Below are 19,155 nucleotides of genomic sequence, written 5' to 3' on the forward strand. Positions count from 1 at the left end.
GTATTAAAGACAGGGATCATCTGGTGAAATTACAAGTTAGTAGGATTATTACAAACAAGGGGAAGTATGTTTTCCAGAGCTAAACCTGTGGAACTAATTGCAATCGGATGTTGTGATGGCCAAAAGTATAACTCAGTGGAAAAAGAATTAGATAAATTCAAGAATAGGTCTATCATAGCTACTAGCCACGATGATCAGGAACTCAACCCCATTGTCAGTGGGACCCTAAACTCTGACTACCAGAAGTTCGGAGTGGAAGACAGGGATGGAACACTGCATAATTGACCTGTTCTCTGCATTTCCCCTGACACCCACTGTTGGAGGCAGGATACTGGGCAAAATGAACCATGGTTTGACATAAGAACCATGTCCATCTAATCTAGTATCATGTCTTCTGGCTGTGGCCAATGCTAGTTGCTTCAGAAGGAAAGAAAAGAACAGGCAATCATTGAGTGATCCATCCCCTATCATCCACTCCTGGCTTCTAACAATCAAGGCTTTCACAGTATAGCAGCAGTTTTATATTCAGATAGTTTTTATATGAATATATGGGGTGTTTAATGTGGATGTTCTCAAAATCTTTTTGTACCTCTTAATAAAAAACTTTTTTCATGAACACATAACATTGGTTTACATTCATCGGCTGCTGATTATAAAAAATTGTTATTCCATCCTAATACAGACAGGCAACACCACCACTATCACCATTATTTATAATTCAGGCTAAGCATTGGCATCCATTGATCAGCAAAATACAATTCTTCCTTAGTATTATTAAAAATAATTTAAATTCAGTTGAAGAATAATTAAATATGCCTCTGACTAGTAGCAAAGGAGCTTTCATTATTAAGATCACAATTTACTACATGAAATGTAAATTTTATTACACATAGCTGTCTCTCCCCCACCCATTAAGAAATAACATTTTTAAAGGAATGGACAATTGGGTTTTAAGTTCCTGGCACTGCCTCTAACCCACACAAATGCAACTAATGTAGACTAATAAAAGAGATTCTGTTTGACAACAGAATGGCTGATGCAGGAGCTTGTTGAGCAAGTTCAGCCTGTGACAATAAGACTGCCATTTTTCTATCAGTGGTCTCCAGACAGAGGTATACACATCTGCTAAAACTCACCACAGCTCCAAAAGAGGGGAGCTTGGGGAGCCTGACATCAGGCATGATAAATAGCAACTCAGGGGTTTTTAATGTTATGTTTTCAGGTGGCCCCCGATTTCGATGCGATTGGTTCCTGGGGAAGCGTTGCAAGTCAGGGGTGTCATAACGCAAACTCGCATTTATGATAGGCGCCATGCGGCATCATAAATGCGGGCCAAGGACGTAAGTCGGATTTTTGGCCCCTTCTGCACTTACAAAAATGGTCGTAAGTGCAAGGGGGCTGCAACTCGGGTCGTCGTAAGGTGGAGGTTTCCTGTACAGTAACATTCTTATAACAGAATCTGTAATAGCAATACAGATAACACCAATGCATGTTATAACACAGTGAGGATATTATCTTGTTTTAACAGATCATTCCACATGGTAAAATTAATTATACAGACAGGTTGCAACCAAGTCCATAACTTGGTTTGGTCGTGCCCTTGCAAGCAAGATCAAATTATTTTATAGCACAGTCCCTCTGCATGGTAACATTTCTGTGTAGATCTGTAATAAATTTAGTTGTATATAAAGTTAGTATACTAATATGTTCACTACAAAGCTAATTTGTGTTTGTAATGTGCTTTGTGATCCTTGGATGTTAAATAGCTGCATTTTATTATATTGTTGTAATCACACAACAGTATTAATTTAATCCAGCAGCATAAGTAATTATGTTTGTGGCTCCCATAAAACTTTGTAATGGAATGATCTCAGTTTGAAAAAGTCCTGCTTCTAATCCTGTTCTATTAGTTCTATTTCAGATTAGGTTATACCCTGCCTTTTCTTGGCCTTGCAGTGAGGAAAAAGACAGAGAGAGAGCAAAGAATCCCTTCCCCAACAACTTTGGCACAGCCCACATTAGGACAACCTGAAATCATAGCCTCTGCATTCAAGTGGGGAATACAAAGTCTATACCTTACTTAAATTATCAAAATAAGGCTTAAGTGGGACTTGTGAGGTATAGGCCTTATATTATTTCTTGGACCGTGGTGAACTAGGGATGTAAAAGACTAGTCAACTATCCAATAAGCATGTGCTTATCGGATAGTCTTTTGACTAGTCGACTACTCTGTGAGACAGAGGCAGCAAGGTGGCGTTTCAAAGGCACAGCCGCTGCACAGCTGATCCCGGATTCTGGGGAAATGCTGCAGGGAGCCCACTGGGCTTTGAAAGGCACGGAGGCAGCAGTTTCAAAGGGGAAGCTGCCGCACAGCTGATCTGACAGCTGACCCCGGCATGCAGCATAGCATGGAGCCCAGGGTCAGCAGGGAACTGTGAGTCCCCCACTGACCCTGGGCTCCATGGCTTTGAAATGCACAAGAGCCCCTGCTAGGGACTCTTGTGCATTTCAAAGCAGGCACGCCATGTGCATCCTGGAGTCAGCGGGACTTCCTGCTGGCCCCAGGCTGTATGCGATGTTCCGCATTCCTCCTTTGAAATGTACAAGAGCCACTGCTAGTGTTCTTATACATTTTAAAGGAGGAATGCGGCAGTGCCTATCAACTAGTCAATGGAAATTCCATCAACTAGTTGACTAGTCCAGTGTTTCTCAACCTTTTTTTTTTATAAAGTACCCCTTTTTCAAAAAAAATTATAAGTACCCCCTTTTTTTAAAAAAAAATTCTAAATACCCCCAGTACCTACAGTTTTCAGACACACAATTTTTTTTCTACTATTGCAACACATTTGTTTAAACAACTTAATCGTAGCTGGGCGGGCAATGACATTTTTGGGTGTAAAAAGTACAAAAATAATAAAGCGCTGTAAAACTTAAAACAAAAATTCAGTTTTCTCCAAGTTCCAGTTGTGTTGATATACCCCCCAGACTTCTCTCAAGTACCCCTAAGAGTACTCATACCACTGATTGAGAAACACTGGACTAGTCAATTAACCACATTTTAACATCCTTATGGTGAACATCACCCATAATGTTTACTAACGCTCTATTACCAGTAAAGTAGGCCCAAGAAGCGATTGTAAAAGAAGATGATAGACTGAAGCAGCAAGAATACAACTGACCAGACTGTACAGGGTGCTGCTTGATGCAAATGTTATGGTACGCTAGTTCCCTTTGACTTTTGGTAGCATGTTGTGAATATCAAAAGACTGGAGATAAGGATCATAAGCTCTCTTAAGCATTAAACTCTCCAGGCTCCAGCTTTCAGTAGGTTCCTCTAAAATATAACTACAGGCAGTCCCCGGGTTACGTCAGTCCAACTTAAGTCGGACCCCTAGTTACGAACTGGGGGGGGGCGCGCTTCCCCCCAGCAGACCAGGGAGACGCGGAGTTAGTGCCTCCCCCCCAGCAGACCAGGGAGACGCAGAGTGGCTTTTCTCGCCGTGGAGGACGCGAGCGGCGGGACCAGGCTTTTCTTGCCGCGGAGGACGCGGGCGGCGGGACCACCGAAACGAGCCACGGTCCCGCCGCCCACGTCCTCCGCAGCAAGAAAAGCTGCTCTGCGTCTTCCTGGTCTGCTGGGGGGGGGCGCAGCTAGTGCACCCCCCCCCAGCAGACCCGGCTTTTCTCGCCAACGCCTGGGGAAGAGCAGCTTGGGGACTGCCGGGTTGGTCCCACAGCGCTGAGGTGCGGCGCTACTGGACCAACCCAGCAGCACCCCAGCTGCTCTGCCCCAAGCGTCCCCAAGTCAGCCGCTGCTGAAACTGACCAGCAGCTGACTACAGGAAGCCCGAGGCACAGCTGCTCTGCCCCGGGCTTCCTGAAATCACCCACTGATCAGTTTCAGCAGCGGCTGACTTGGGGACATCTGGGGTAGAGCAGCTGGGGTGCTGCCGGGTTGGTCCCCGCAGCACCGAGGTGCGGCGCTGCGGGGACCTACCCAGCAGCGCCCCAGCTGCTCTGTCCCAGGCGTCCAGATTCAGCCGCTGTTGAAACTGATCAGCGGCTGATTCCAGGAAGCCCGGGGCAGAGCAGCTCTGCCTCTGGCTTCCTGTAGTCAGCCGCTGGTCAGTTTCAGCAGCAGCTGACTTGGGAACACCTGGGGCAGAGCAGCTGGGGTGCTGCCGGGTTGGTCCAGTAGCGCCGAGGAGCGGCGCTGCGGGACCAACCCAGCAGCACCCCAGCTGCTCTGCCCCTGGCGTCCCCGAGAGCAGCTGGGGTACTGCCGGGTTGGTCCAGCCTTGCCAAGGGTTGGACGCTACAAGACCAACCCAGCAGCACTCCAGCTGCTCTGCCCCAGGCGTGTCTGATTCAGCCGCTGCTGGTCAGTTTCAACAGCGGCTGAATCTGGACACCAGTTCCGACTTACATACAAATTCAACTTAAGAACAAACCTATGGTCCCTATCATGTACGTAACCTGGGGACTGCCTGTACACCTTTTGAGTAATGCACATTTGCTTTAACAGTTACAACAAAAAGATTAAAACAACAGTTTCCAAACAATCCCCTAAATGCAGTGCATTACAGAGGTATGTAGTTTGGGCTTGTCAGGCCTAGTGCTAGGAATTCTTCCCCCAGCCTTCCCTTCTCTCTCAGACAGAGCTTAATTCTTTTGTTTATCACTCATGGCCTTTTCCAGGTCTACCCATATGATCCTCCTATTGCATGCCACTCGTAGGTATCTGTTTTGCTTGCTTCTCTGCCTGGCTGTTATCATTTAGCCCCAGCTCTCAAGCTGTTACCGCAAGCCCACTATTTTGCCTCGTGTGTAGCCTTTGGTTCACTCCTGGTCCCCTCTGATCTCAGATTGTTACTTGCCTTTCCTGTACAGGAGAAATTATGGAGCCAGAATTCACAGAAATGCACCAGCTGTTTCACTATAGCATATAATATTTCAAAATTAATGTTATTTTGGAAGTACAGCTGTTCCAATACCCAAAATACGAAAATTTTTAAGAACATGTAGATATCTATATAACAAACAGCTCTTCTTGATGCATGGAAGAAAATAACTTCACTATATGTGTATGTCAACTTGAAGCCAACTGGTACGAGGAAATGAGAACTCCCAGGAAAACCCTTAAAAAAAGTCCTGAGCAAAAAAAACCACAGAATAGTCAATTTGAACACCATAGAATAGGTGGGAGAGACTAATTTCCACCCTCTGAGCAAACAGTGGTATGAGAAGAATGTAATAAATAATAGTAATTCTAGCATGTGATTAAAATAATGAAATATTTTAAATTACAAAGAGAACTCTTTTATAAAATGCAGTGTCATATGGCCATCTGAAGTTTAATTTACTATTTCTGACACTGGTGTGAGCAAAGAATAAAACAGCTAGAACTAAAAAAAAAACCAAGTTACACTTTAAATTCCATCGTGGCAAAAATATGAATAACAGAAAAATTCAGAGGGCAAGTTGGATGCGTTAATGTCTTTTATTAGGTAACAATTTCTGTTGGTGAAAGCTTCTGAGTTACTCAGAGCTCTTCTTTGGGTCTAGAAAAGGTATTCAGAATGTCACAGCTAAATACAAGATCAAACAGATTGTTTAGCATACCTAATTAACTTATATTATAGAGGACCATTCAAGGTGAAGAGGCCTGCTAACATCCCTGTTAGTCATGCCTGACCAACCCAATTGTTTTCTATGATGAGATAACTGACTCTGTGGATATGAAGTGGTGGATGTGATATACCTTGGCTTTAGCAAAGGTTTGGATACTGTCTCCCACAGTATTCTTGCTAGCTAGTTAAAGAAGTGTGGCTTGGATGAATGGACTATAAAGTGGATAGAAAGCTGGCTAGTGTCAATGGCTCAATGTCTAGTTGATAGCCGGTATCAAGTGGAGTGTCCCATGGGGTTGGTCCAGGGTCCAGTTTTATTCAACATCTTCATTAATTATCTGGATGACCAGACAGACTGTACCCTCAATAAGTTTGCAGATGACACTAAGCTGGAGGAAGAGATAGATATGTTGGAGGGTAGGGATAGGGTCCAGTGTGACCTAAACAAATTGGAGGATTAGGCCAAAAGAAGTCTGATGAGGTTCAACAAGGACAAGTGCAGAGTCCTGCACTTAGGACAGAAGAATCCCAAGCACTACTGCAAGCTGGCAGGGATACAGTGCAGGAGCTTCCCCCCCGCTCCATCTACCTGGTGCTCTTGCCAGAGAACAGGCTTGTGTATGGGGACTCTGCCCGTCCGATACTCCTGCAGAGCTAATCAGACAGTGCCCATTTTTCCTCGGTTCCTGCAATTGACTGAGCCCTTGGGCACAAGTCCCTTTGGCCCAGTGGCTAATCTACCACTGCTAGACAAGATGTGGGTTTTTTTCACTATTCCACTTTGGACAATAATTAGCATATAATAATGTATCATTCATTTCTACTCAAAAGGCTCTGTCTTAGATGTCAGGAGATTTGCGATCTATTCCTGTCTCTTCAATAGACTTCTTTTGTGACATCTCCATACTTGGGATAAGAATATTTATCCACTTTTGCTAAAGTATTTGTAGCTGCTCTCAAAAAAGTTATTATATAATAGCACAATATTATCATCAGTAGATGATTTTAAATCATGTTATAGCTCATCAGTCCATTTTTCTAGGATACTGACATCCTCGATTGCACAACATAGGAAAAGTCATAGTGCTTCACTTAAAATGTCCAGTGAATCCACTGAATATATATGAATACTATATGTCATAAATACCACACACACACCCTTATTGACTTCTTGTATACAAAAGGTTTGAATTTTCTGAGCATGATTGAAAATGCAGTGTTAAAAGTAGACAGTTATATACTAAGCCAGCAATCAATATATATATTGACTATGGGCTGAATTGTCTCTAGCTGACCAGTGAAGAATTGCTTCTGTGCAGGGGAACTCTCTACAAGCAGAAAGCTAGCAGAGGCTCCTCTAGCTTCTGCTACCTCATCTGACAGCAAGCCCACTCATACATGGGAGGAGATGGGAACTTGGCATAGTGGCATTCTCTTATGCCTGTCCTCCACTGATATAAGCTCCCCAAGGAACTTTCTGCCACTGCTGTAAATTACAGCCACTCCCCTACAGCTCCACCTGGCACTGTGGCAAGGGTGAGCTCCCCACACTTGTAAAAAGTGGAAAATTATTCTAATGTTTTAATAGCTACACAATTAAGCAAATATATCTACACACACTTAACTTCCCTCTTTGGTAGGCCTCAGGCCTTGCAAAGTAATAAGGTCTACAAAGTGCACAGAAATACAGGCAGTCCCCGGGTTACGTACAAGATAGGGACTGTAGGTTTGTTCTTAAGTTGAATCTGTATGTAAGTCGGAACTGGCATCCAGATTCAGACTTACATACAGATTCAACTTAAGAACCCCAAGCGTCCCCAAGTCAGCCGCTGCTGAAACTGATCAGCGGCTGATTCCAGGAAACCCGGGGCAGAGCAACTCTGCCTCGGGCTTCCTGTAGTCAGCGCTTGTCAGTTTCAGCAGCGGCTGACTTGGGGACGCCTGGGGCAGAGCAGCTGGGGTGCTGCTGGGTTGCTCCAGTAGCGCCGCTCCTCGGCGCTACTGGACCAACCCAGCAGCACCCCAGCTGCTCTGCACCAGGCGTCCTGATTCAGCCGCTGCTGAAACTGACCAGCAGCGGCTGAATCAGGACGCCTGGGGCAGAGCAGCTGGGGTGCTGCCGGGTTGGTCCAGTAGTGCCCAGAGCGGCGCTGCGGGACCAACCCGGCAGCACCCCAGCTGCTCTGCCCCAGGGTCCACAACAAAAGCCTGGTCTGCTCGGGGGGGGCACACTAGCTGCGCCCCCCCCCCCAGCAGACCAGGGACACCGGGAGCAAAGCTGCAGCGGCAGCGGGGTGCCGCGCCTCTGAGGCTTTGCTCTGGCAAAGCCTCAGAGGCGCGGGACCCCGCCGTGGCTGCGGCTTTGCTCCCGGTGCCCCTTGTCTGCTGGGAACCGTCTCCAGCAGACCAGGGACACTGGGAGCAAAGCCGCAGCCGCGGCGGGTTCCCGCGCTTCTGAGGCTTTGCTCTGGCAAAGCCTCAGAGGCGCGGGACCGCGCCGCGGCTGCGGCTTTGCTCCCGGTGTCTCTGGTCTGCTGGAGACGGTCCCCAGCAGACCAGGGGCACCGGGAGCAGCTTTTCTCGCCCCGGAGGTCGAGGTGGCGGGACCGCTGCCTGCGAGCTCCGGGGCGAGAAAGCCCCGTTCGTAAGTGCGGATCCGACGTAAGTCGGGGACTGCCTGTATAAGCAGCAACCAGTGGAGGTAAGATTTGAATTCATAGTGTCCTGGCTCCAAGATGCATCTTCCCATGTGGTAAAAAGGGTGTTGTGATATATGGGGGAAGGGAGTTCTCTCCTTTCTTCCACAGCCTCAGTTGCTTAATTTGTCACTACAAGAACAGGCCCAATTTGATTCATCTGAAATACTGGATGTTCCAGAAAATATAGTACATTTTAGACTTTTAGAGCATGTCTTTTAGCTGTTTTGTTCTGGGAACATATGCAGCTGGAAAACCCAGTGAGATAGTGATAGAAATGTAGCCGTGTTAGTCTGGGGTAGTTGAAGCAAAATGCAGGACAATGTAGCACTTTAAAGACTAACAAGATGGTTTATTAGATGATGAGCTTTCGTGGGCCAGACCCACTTCCTCAGATCAAATAGTGGAAGAAAGTAGTCACAACCATATATACCAAAGGATACAATTTAAAAAAAATGAACAAATATGAAAAGGACAGTGAGATAGCTACCTAGGGATTTCCTGTTTGAAGGGGAACCTCCTGAATGGTGCAGAACTGGCACAGTGTAGGAATGTCACAATGCTGTTAATTAGGTAACCGTGTAACCAGTGAAAATCGTAGCTATTATACGGTCACACGCTGCGGCTTATGCAGTATAAAATGTATACTGCAGAGTTCACAGTGTGGGGCAGCAGCTGGCTTCCCAGGAGCCAGTGTGCACTGGAAGTCATATTTTAAGCTGGCTCCCAGTGTGTACCAGCTCCTGCCAGCTGGCCCTTCTCCAGGGAAGCCAGCTGCTGCCCCACACTGCTGCCTCTGTATCAGCAGCAGCAGCACAGGTCAGCAGCCAGCTCCCATCTGCAGCTTCTCGCCTGGGCCTGCTCCCAGCTCTTGTCCCCACTCCTAGGGAGCAAGCTGTCTCCTTGCGCTGTGGGCTCTCAGAGCCTACAGTGCTGGGTGGCAGGCAGGTCTCTAGGAACAGTGCCGGGAGCCATAGTTTAACCCAGTGGTCCCCAACCTTTCAAGGTTGTCGGGTGCCAGGGGGCGTGGCCGTTCGCCCGCCGGGCGCCAGGGGGCGGGGACACTTGCGCCCCAGGGGCGGCCCCCCCCATAGCTGCATGCCTGGGGCAGGCGCTCCCCCGGCCAGTGCCGCGCGCCCGGGGCCGGCGCTCCCCCCGCCCAGCGCCGCACGCCCGGGGCCGGCGCTCCCCCCGCCCAGCGCTACGCGCCCGGGGCCGGCGCTCCCCCCGCCATGCGCCCGGTGCCAGGCCAGCCCCGAGCACCTGGCGGGCGCATGGAAATCATATTTTAAGCTGGCTCCCAGTGTGTACCAGCTCCTGCCAGCTGGCCCTTCTCCAGGGAAGCCAGCTGCTGCCCCACACTGCTGCCTCTGTATCAGCAGCAGCAGCACAGGTCAGCAGCCAGCTCCCATCTCCCATCTCCCATTTGTCGACCACCCAGGTAAACCTCATCCCAGCAGGTATCCCAGGAGGCATACCTGGGTGGTTGACAAATACCTTTGATGTCGACCCCCACGCATCCAGACTATCGCGCTGAGCCGACAAACAGCTGATCAGCTGTTTGTCGGCTCAGGGTGGCAGCCATGTAAATTTAAATGAAGCAGCGATTATTTAAATCGCCGCTTCATTTTCCTATGTCTGGTAGCTTAATCTACATGCCTCTGGCGACCGAGGCATGTAGTCTAGACGTACCCATAGTCTCTACAGCACTAGTAGTTGTTTTTTAATTTACCATGCTAGTCTACAGGACCTTCGTTTAAAAGTTTAAATATTTTAAAATATTTAAATAGTTTAAGTATTGTAAAATATTTCATTAGTGTGTTGCTGCAGATTATAAAAACACATCTCTAAAAAAGCATCATTCTCCGCCCCCATCAGGCACAGGAGCACCAGTTTAACAGCTGTGTATGTAGGGACCCATACATCCTAAGGACGGGCCTGGAAGGGGGCTTTGTGCTCAAGCCTTAATCGGCACCAGTTTAGAGTGCAGTGTAGATATCACCCCCCCCTCCCCCCGGCCTGGAATCGTGAGCCCGAGTGCCCAGGTCCCTCCCACAGCCTATTCTAAAGTCCCCGAGCCTGACTCACTGTCACACGCGTCCCCTCCCACCGCCCAGGCCTCCTACTCTCCCCATCAGCGCACGGATCAGGTTCGCATTCCAGCGCCCCGACGCCTGTACCTGGGTCACCGGCCCCCCGCCTAGCTCGAGAGCGTCTCCCCGCCTAGGGGCGGACGTGCCCCGGCTCGGCGGCGGGAGAGCCTCCGCCCTCACAGGGTCGGGGGGGGAGGAGCCCACTCGAGTTCCGCCTCAGCAGCTATGGCCGCGTAGAGTCTCCTCCGCGGTACTGCTCGGACATGGGCCTGCCCCGGGCCGGCAGCCTGAGGCAGCGAGTCTCCGCCGCGGTGAGTACGTGCCCGGCTGCCGAGCTTGAGAGCAAAAAGGGAGCGGGAGGCCCGGATGGGGAACGGCCTCTTCCTCTGGCCTTAGAGCCGTGCGGCTGGGCTGTCGGGGCTGGCAGGGCTCCCTTCGCAGCAGCCCGGGGGCAGATAGGTCCTGGCGGGGGCACCGCGTTCCTGGACTCCTCACGCCGTCGGGGGCTGCCCAGGGGGAATCATGCGGACTGTTGAGGGAGAGGGACTCCGTGTGGGAGGATGGGGGATAGGAGGAGAGAAGGGCTGTCGTGTTGTGTCCCGAGGACCTGCAGGACAGGAGGAGGTTGTGGCGTTTTGGTTAGAGCAGAGACTGGTATCCAGGGATGGGGGGGTTCCTGTCCCTGACTGCCAGTAACCTGTTCCTGTGACCGTGCCACTTTTTCTCTTCAGCCTCAGTTTATCAGCAGGTAAAATGGAAATAGCTCTGGCCACTTGATCAGGAGGCTTATTATCTGTAAAGCTTGGTGTGAGTTTCAGGTGAAGTGTGGTGTGGAAACACCAGTTATGATTGACTTATATTTTGCTACATTCATATTGCATGTGAAACTTTCATACTGGCTAAAGTATTCAGATTTATAGTTTTGGGAACTGTCATGGCGCGATGTCTATTCTGATAATAAGTCTGGGGGTGCCCACAACTATGTCAAGAGGATATTGTCAAGTTTAATTTTTCACTTTTAAGGGGCTTTGTATTAACATTTCAGAAATTAAAAAAACAAAATAACTTTAAAAGTATTTAACTCTCTACCACTTCCTGTGTGTGTTTTTTTTGTACTTCACTCAATTTGGAAAAATATCAAAGTTAGCCAGTTTCACTTTTCTGGTTCCCATATTTGTACGGTACCTTTTCACCGAATGTTTTCTTTCTCTTTTTTAATAGTTTGATTTTGTAAACTATTGTATACACATCTAATTTTCTGTTCTAACCTATCTGACAACATGTATTCATCTAGCAATTAAGCAAAGAGCTTACTCAAAAGTGCTAAATAGAGTGCTTTTGAACCATTGATAGATATAAGCTCTGATCCTGGGATCTGAAATATGTATGGAGATCAGTAGGTCTCTGCAATGAAGGACCATATACTCATGTGGCGTACCAACTGGAATTGATCTGTGTGTGTCAGATTGTGTAACTGTGCCATAAAGACCATCTCTAAAATTACACTAATTCTAAAAATTTTAGGAGTAAATAAATCTAATCCCAAGAAAACAAGACCAAATATCTGTATGCAGAATGTAGGTAGTAAACTTAACTTTTAAAACTGTCAGAAGCCTGTCTCACATTTATTGCTTCCTTGGACATTAAATGTGTATAAAAAGATCAATACTTAACTACATACCTGAACATGACATGCAATACTTGGCACGTCTGACTAGTTCAAAAATATAATACAAAGGCAGTCATGTTGCAAGTAGCAATTGTCATTATTTCCAGTGGTAATTATAGTAATTGGTTACTCATATCCTCAGTAAACACAATCATGTTAATTATGCATAGATTATCTAGTATATTTTAACTCTGACTGCGCAAAGTCCAGTTGTGTTTCAAATATTTCTATTAGTAATACCCAAATTTTCCTGAGGTTTTGGCAGTGTACTAAGTACCTGCAACTCCCACTGTATACCTCTCTAGATCAGGATCTAGAAGATTAACAATCTTCAGATGTGGATTTGGCATCAAGTGTAATACTCCATCTCCAAATTAACAAGTCTAAAGATAAGTTTTACAGATTTCTGCGTCTGTCAGCAAGTCCGTTTGTTCAAGAACTTCTCCTAAAATGTAAGAGCTAAGAACACCAAATTTGGTATGCAGCTTCCTCTTATCCCAACTTAAATCAAGGTCAGGGTTTGGTTGTGCCAGGAATTTGATTGTTTTTCATAACATAGAAAGTGATGGGGCTGACCTGAGGAAGGCTATACTTGCAGTCATAACTGGGGGCAGCGAGCCCAGGGGATGCAGACGTTTAGTTTTAGTGGACTTTAAGTCATTTGGTTAAACCAAAATTTAGTTTCCTGATAATAATAGATGAAATACTATTTCCAAAATGAAGTGAAAAATTTTCTATGCAAATATTTGTTGATAAATATTGACATTTCCTTGTTAGTCCCCTAATTAGCCTCCTAATTTTTGCTATATTCATGTCCACCAATATGGAAACTTGAAGTCACTCAGAAAAACATAAAAATTGGAATATTATTTGAATTAAATATGACAAAAATATTAGTACAGCTCCTGTGGATATTATTAGAGATTTACCTGGCATTGCTCAGGGCTGGCGGGAGAGGGGTGCAGAAGTCAGGATAGGGGTTTGGGGATGTGGGGGACTCCATGCAGGGGGTTGGTGCATGGGGGGTGCAGAAGAAAGGGTCAGGGTCAGGAAGTTCTCAGAGAAGGGTGTTGGGCAAGGGGGGGGGAGAGTGAGGGTTCCGGGGTGAGAAGGGCTCAGGGCAGAGAGCTGGAAGGTGTGAGGGGTCTCACCAGGACTGTCTGGAGCTGGGAGGGTGCATTGCTCCAGTGACAGTGGCTTCCTGTGGCACTCAGGGCCATGCTGCTAGTGGCTTCTTCTGGAGGGGCTGGGGCCACACTGCCTGGACCCAGATGCCCACTCCTCGGGGTGCAGGGGCGGCTGTGCTGCTGGCGCTGGCTGGTAGCAATATAGAGAGCCTTGGCCCTAACAGGCCACTCTTCCTGCTCTGGCTGCTTCCCTGTGATCACTCTACAGTATAAGTGTCCCCTACTCTCACTGCCCCCTGTGATCATTGTGGACCGTAACTATCTCTTGCTCTTCCCATCCTTTCTGTATTAAGGAAAACAATTTGATTCCAGGCATATCCTGTTTTCCTGGTACAACCAAACCCTGTCCTTAGGTTTGGATAAAAGAAAGCTGCATGTCAAATTTGGTGGTCCTAACTCCTACACTTTAGGAGGAGTTTTTAAACAAATGAATGGACAGTCAGACACACAAACTCTAAAGTGTATATATAGATAATTTTTAAATTTAGTTTTACTTTGTCCCTAAATTTTCAATATGCTGCAGTAACAACAGTATCAAACTGAATTGTCAGAGTTGAAAGAGGGAAGTTCTATCATGTAAAGGCTCAATCTCAAAAGGTGTTTAATCTTACTACTGGGAATAATCCCTTTGAAATCTTTCAAACTATTCATGATAGTAAACTTAGGGACATGTGTAAATCGTCACAGGATTGGGGCCTAGGTAGGTTCTTTCCACTTGAGATGACATTGGAGGGAGGTTAGGATAAACAGACACTCAATTGGATATCTTAAGATGACCAGCAATTAAATAGTAAATATGGATACTTTTTTTTCCCTTTAAGTGTTAAACATGTAAAATGAGTACAGGTTGGACCTCCCTGGTCCAGCACCCTCGGTACCTGACCCATTCCAAAAGAGGAAGTTTACTAGATCAAAGAGGTCCCTTGTCACCAGCTTCCCACAATGCTCCCTCTCCCTGCTGCTGGCTCTACTCTGGTGCACTGCCACTGGGCTCCAGCCCGAAGCCCCTTAGCTGCCAAAGCCCCATTTCTACCGTGCCCCACCAGGGCTCTGTAGGGATAGGGCTTGCCAACTGCCTTCTTCTGCCATGTGCTGGCTCCCCATTCCCACTGTTGCTCAGCCAGGCCAGGGCTCCCCAAAGATGGAGCTCTCAGCTGGTTCACACTCCCAAGCGCCAGGGCTCTCTGGTTCAGCAACATCCGTCATCCTGCTGGACACGGATGTTGCCGGACCAGAGAGTCCTGGATTTAGGAGTTTCAATTTATCGTTTACAGGCCTGAGAGCTATTGTTTTATGGAGACTCAGGTATACTTCATTGATTTAGACCTTATCTACATTCTGAGTGTTTTTGCTGGCTTAACTTTATCAACTTAGTTAAATCATCAAAATCCATTTAGTATAGATGCAGATTATTAGCATTAGAGTGCTTATATTACTATACCTTATGGTTTCGTGGTGACTGTTTTGAGAAATGTCACACCTTTAACAAGCATAACTATGTCAGCAAAACTTTTGAGTGGTAATAGGGCTGAAAGTAACTTAAATTTTTACAGGCACTGCCCTAGGGCAAATACCCTCTCCCCCCCCCCCCCCTCCAGACAGGTGGTTGGGGAGAGGGTTGTCATAGGATGGTACTTGTAAGGAAATTGAAGTATGGGATGGAGTGCAGGGAGCAGTGGGCAAGGTGCTGTGCAGGAATGAGGGCAGGAGATTGGGGATGGCTTGGTCTGGGCTGCTGCTTCCCACAGCTCACCTTGGCTAGCAACAGTGAACCGCAGTCAGTGGGAGCTGCAAGGTTCTGTGCCTGTGGACGTTTAGATAAATAAAATGTGGCTTGGCCCACCAGCAGCTTACCTGGACAGACCTGCAACCCAACTTTGAAAACCCCTAGCCTAGAGAATCTGGGCCACTGTGGGGAGCGCTGGACCTTTCATTTACCCTGGGTGGCACACTGGGGGTCAGAGATAAAGGCTGGTGGTACTCTCTGGCACCACAGCCCCTGGTCCAGGGCTTCTCAGAGTGGCTCAGGCTCCTTGGGTGGCTCTTACCACAGCCTGGCTTCAGCATCCATCCTGACTGGAGGATGGAACCCTGGAGAAGAAGAGGTGGGGGAGTGGGGAGAGCCCCTGCATGTGTTCCACTTTTGCCTTTTGAAAAAGGTTGTCACCTACATGAAGGCTTGTCTGAAATTAGTTTGAAATTTCAATCAATTTCCTACCAGACAAATAAACAAAAGATTAATAAATAGAAGCAAAACAGCATTCCCTCCAATATAGTTTCAAGCGCAATGGCAGGGAAGTGTAGGGACATACATAGATACTGGAAAGGTAGCAGCTCTAATCTGTGAATCTATCAAAGATTTGTGTCTTCGCACCTGTCAGTCTGGGACCTTTTGCATGGGCTAATTACATAAATATGTAATTATTAGAACAGCTAATAGTATGTCATGCATTACTTTACAATTGAATTTTAATAACTTAAGATACATGATTCTATTTCAGATTCACAATTCAGAAATAACAAAAGATTCATATGAGTTTGCAGATTAATCTAACTGCATTAAAGGATTTTTAAACACACTATAGCAGGCCTGGGCAAAATATGGCCTGCGGGCCACATCCAGCCCTCCAAGCCACCGGATCTGGCCTGCAGAGGCAGCAGGAAGCCCCAGGCAGGCTCCCCCGCATCCCCTCATGCCTGGCAGAAACGTGGCTGCAGGGCTCCGTTTCCGTTTTAAAACGGGAGGGTAGGGGGGGAGTTTTAGGAGCTGCCCCACCCCCAGCACATTCCCATTGACTGGTTTCTAGCAGAAGCCAGCAAATGGGAGCTGCTTGTTGGAGTAACAAGCAGCTAAGAAGAATCACGCCCCGTCTCCTGGGCTGTTATTCACGAAGCACATGGCCTGGCAAGCAGGCTGGCACCCCAGCCCTTTCCTGTCCCAACTCTCTTCCCCCTCACTCAATATACCCAAACCCTTTGTCTCTCTCTTATACCTATACCCCCTCCCAGATCTGGCACTCCAATCTCCTGCCTAAGATCACAATCCCCTCCTTCCCTAGGTCACGTCCCAAACCCCTGCGCTCCAGTCCCCTGCCGGAGGTCACAACCACCTGCTTCATCCCAACTCCCTCCCAGATTTGTCTCACTCCTGCACCCCAGTCCCTTACTCCAAGCTTCCTTCTGCACCCAACCTCCATCCTAGACCCCGCATCTCCATTAATATCATGGAAGAGTGCAGCCCTCAACAACTTTCCAAAATCTTGGAGTGCCCCCCCTTTCCTCCTGGTAAAAAATTATTGCCCACCCCTGCACTAAAACTTGGCATTTTAATGTGTTTGAAGTACTGGGTATTAACCACCATTGATTAGTCACAGTAATATGCAATTGGAAAAAAAATAGGACTTTATCTTCAAGTGGTCATAACCTCAATGGAATTAAACAAGCATGTTAATATTTAAAAATCTTGAACTAATTTTGCAAGACTAAGCATGCTAGAAATTTAGTTTGTTTTATTAAGAATTTGTTATTCAACTTTTATTTTATCAGGCTCAGTTTGATATAAGCATCTTTATTAAGATCAGTGAAGCATTTCAGACTTTTAGTTTAAGATAGATATTTTAGCTAGAACTCTTCAAATTCAAATCTCACCATCTTCCTGTTTTATTCTGACATAGTATTGGTGCGGATTACTACTCTGGAATGTACCGTAATCTAAAAATGGACTTTTGCAGGAATGGGAACAGCTGAGATTTTTTGAAATGCCTAATTTTTGTTATAATATAAAATGAATGAACTTATTCTCTCTCCTCCATTCCCCCATCTATGGGGAACTTTTTTGATCTATTGTTAATACCTGCTCAAAAGTCTGTATATTTTACCTGTATAGTTTTTACCTGTTTTTTTTGGCTGTTCCTCATTCCACTATTTTCTTGGTATAGTGACATAAGAACATAAGAACGGCTGTACTGGGTCAAACCAAAGGTCTATCTAGCCCAGTAGCCTGTCTGCTGACAGTGGCCAGTACCAGGTGCCCCAGAGGAGGTGAACCGAAGACACTGAGCAAGTGATTTGTCTCCTGCCATCCTTCTCCAGCCTCCAACAAACAGAGGCCAGGAACACCATTTCTATCCCTTGGCAAATAGCCTTTTATGGACCTCCATGAAATTATCTAGATTCTCTTTAAACTCTGTTATAGTCCTACCCCTCAAAGTCTCCTCTAGCAAGGAGTTCCACAGGTTGACTATGCGCTATGTGAAGAAGAACTTTCTTTTATTAGTTTTAAACCTGCTACCCATTACCTTCATTTGGTGTCCTCTAGTTCTTCTAGTAATGAAGTAATTACTGTACAATGGTTCAGAAGTGGTTATGAGACAAGATCAGTGCTCTTGTAACTGATTATAAATCACTTTTTCCTCTCTGAAGTGATAGTAACATCCTATCTAGGAAGGTTATTCCTCACCCTGCTAGTCAAAGCAGCAGAGGAATAAACTTCAAAAAACTAAACTGTACTGAAATATTCCTCAAGGGGTATTTTCTAAATAAGATGTAATGTAGATTGTGATGTAATGTCAAGTGTGTCCGGTATTTTTGTTGAAACCATCTGGCAACCCTACTCCTACTTTGCTACCTCTGATACGGATGCAGCAAAGGGGGGGGAAGCGAGTAGTTGAGTAGTCAACTCAACTACCTGATAAGCCTAGGCTTATTGGTTATTCGACTACTCACTTACATCCCTAACTTGCACAGCAGTGCCTGGGGGAGAGGCAGGCTAGTAGTTTTGAGTGCTCAAGCCCCATGCAAGGGAGGGTAGCGGGGGGCAGTATAGACTCCCCAATGCTGGGGAGGGAACCCTGAGTCTAGGGAGCTGGTCCAGGTAACCCAGAGGCCAGATCCCCACCTTGTGTCTACTGCAATAACTAAATGCAACAGCTTCAGTTTTCATAACACTGTATTTTGCCCAAATATGCATGAGTTCACATTAATTAATGCTAATACCAATCTAGTAATGTTATTTCTTTAGCAAACCTGTGGAAAGAGCACAAACATTTGTTTTTCGGAGTCTTATAAATAATTGCTGTTATAAGTGTGGGTTTTTTTTTTCAATAGATCTTATTTACAATCTTACCGTAATCTCTACCCAAGGAGGCTATTGCTATATTTGGAAATGTCCCTTACTCCTTCAATTTGGAATTGATCTCCAGGAGTAATAGAAAAAAGCTGTGGAACTGATTTTGTTCAGATTTGAAAAAAAAAAAACTATAGTGCAACTCAGCCCAATAAAACAAAGTTAGCAACAAATTATCAAATTGTTTTTCAATGTCACCTCTTCTCTGTCCATTTTTTTTGGAGATAAGGCAGAGTTGGGCAATAATTTTTAAAGGGGACCACTTTATACATTTCTGAAGTAGCCCTGGGCCACCTCAGAAGGAGCAGGGACTTGAGGAGGATTGGGTAGGGCCAGGAGACTTTATGTGCTCCCCCACCCACAAACTCTGATTGGCCTGGGGCTGAGGGAGAACGTAAAGTATTGTTTTAAAACAGCTTGCAGTTCCCTCTAGGCGCCACAGCGTGAGGAGACTTCATGCGTTCCCCCTGCCTGCAGGCCAGTCAGGGCCTGCGGGGCAGGGGTAAGTACGCAAAGTCCCTTGCCCCCTTTGTTCACCTTGCCAGTTCCCTCTGATACCAGGGCGTCCCTTGTGAGGACAGGAGACTTTGCACACTCACCCATCCCCAGATCTTGATTGGCCTGGGGTCTGGGGAGTTGTAGGGTGGCCACAGGCCAGATCTACCAGCTTGGCGGGCTGGATTCAGCCCACGAAGGCTGTCTTGTCCTCCACTGGGATAAGGTGAAGAGAGGCAGTGATCTACTGCCTAACAGTG

General features: G+C 46.6%; 1 protein-coding gene across 3 annotated transcripts in view; it reads left to right on the forward strand.

The window, feature by feature from the left end:
• Nucleotides 1–10,453: 10,453 nt before the first annotated feature.
• USP8 (ubiquitin specific peptidase 8) overlaps nucleotides 10,454–19,155 on the forward strand; it is a 36,789-nt gene continuing 28,087 nt past the window's right edge. For 2 of the 3 annotated variants that reach the window (XM_075897150.1, XM_075897152.1), the window contains exon 1: nucleotides 10,456–10,730. The gene's annotated coding sequence lies outside the window, so the exon portion shown is untranslated. Of the gene's footprint in view, nucleotides 10,731–19,155 lie in introns of all 3 variants that reach the window. The other variant, XM_075897151.1, reaches the window with a different exon arrangement.

This window comes from Pelodiscus sinensis, chromosome 14 (genome assembly GCF_049634645.1).
Source record: "Pelodiscus sinensis isolate JC-2024 chromosome 14, ASM4963464v1, whole genome shotgun sequence".
Taxonomy (NCBI): Eukaryota; Metazoa; Chordata; order Testudines; family Trionychidae; genus Pelodiscus; species Pelodiscus sinensis.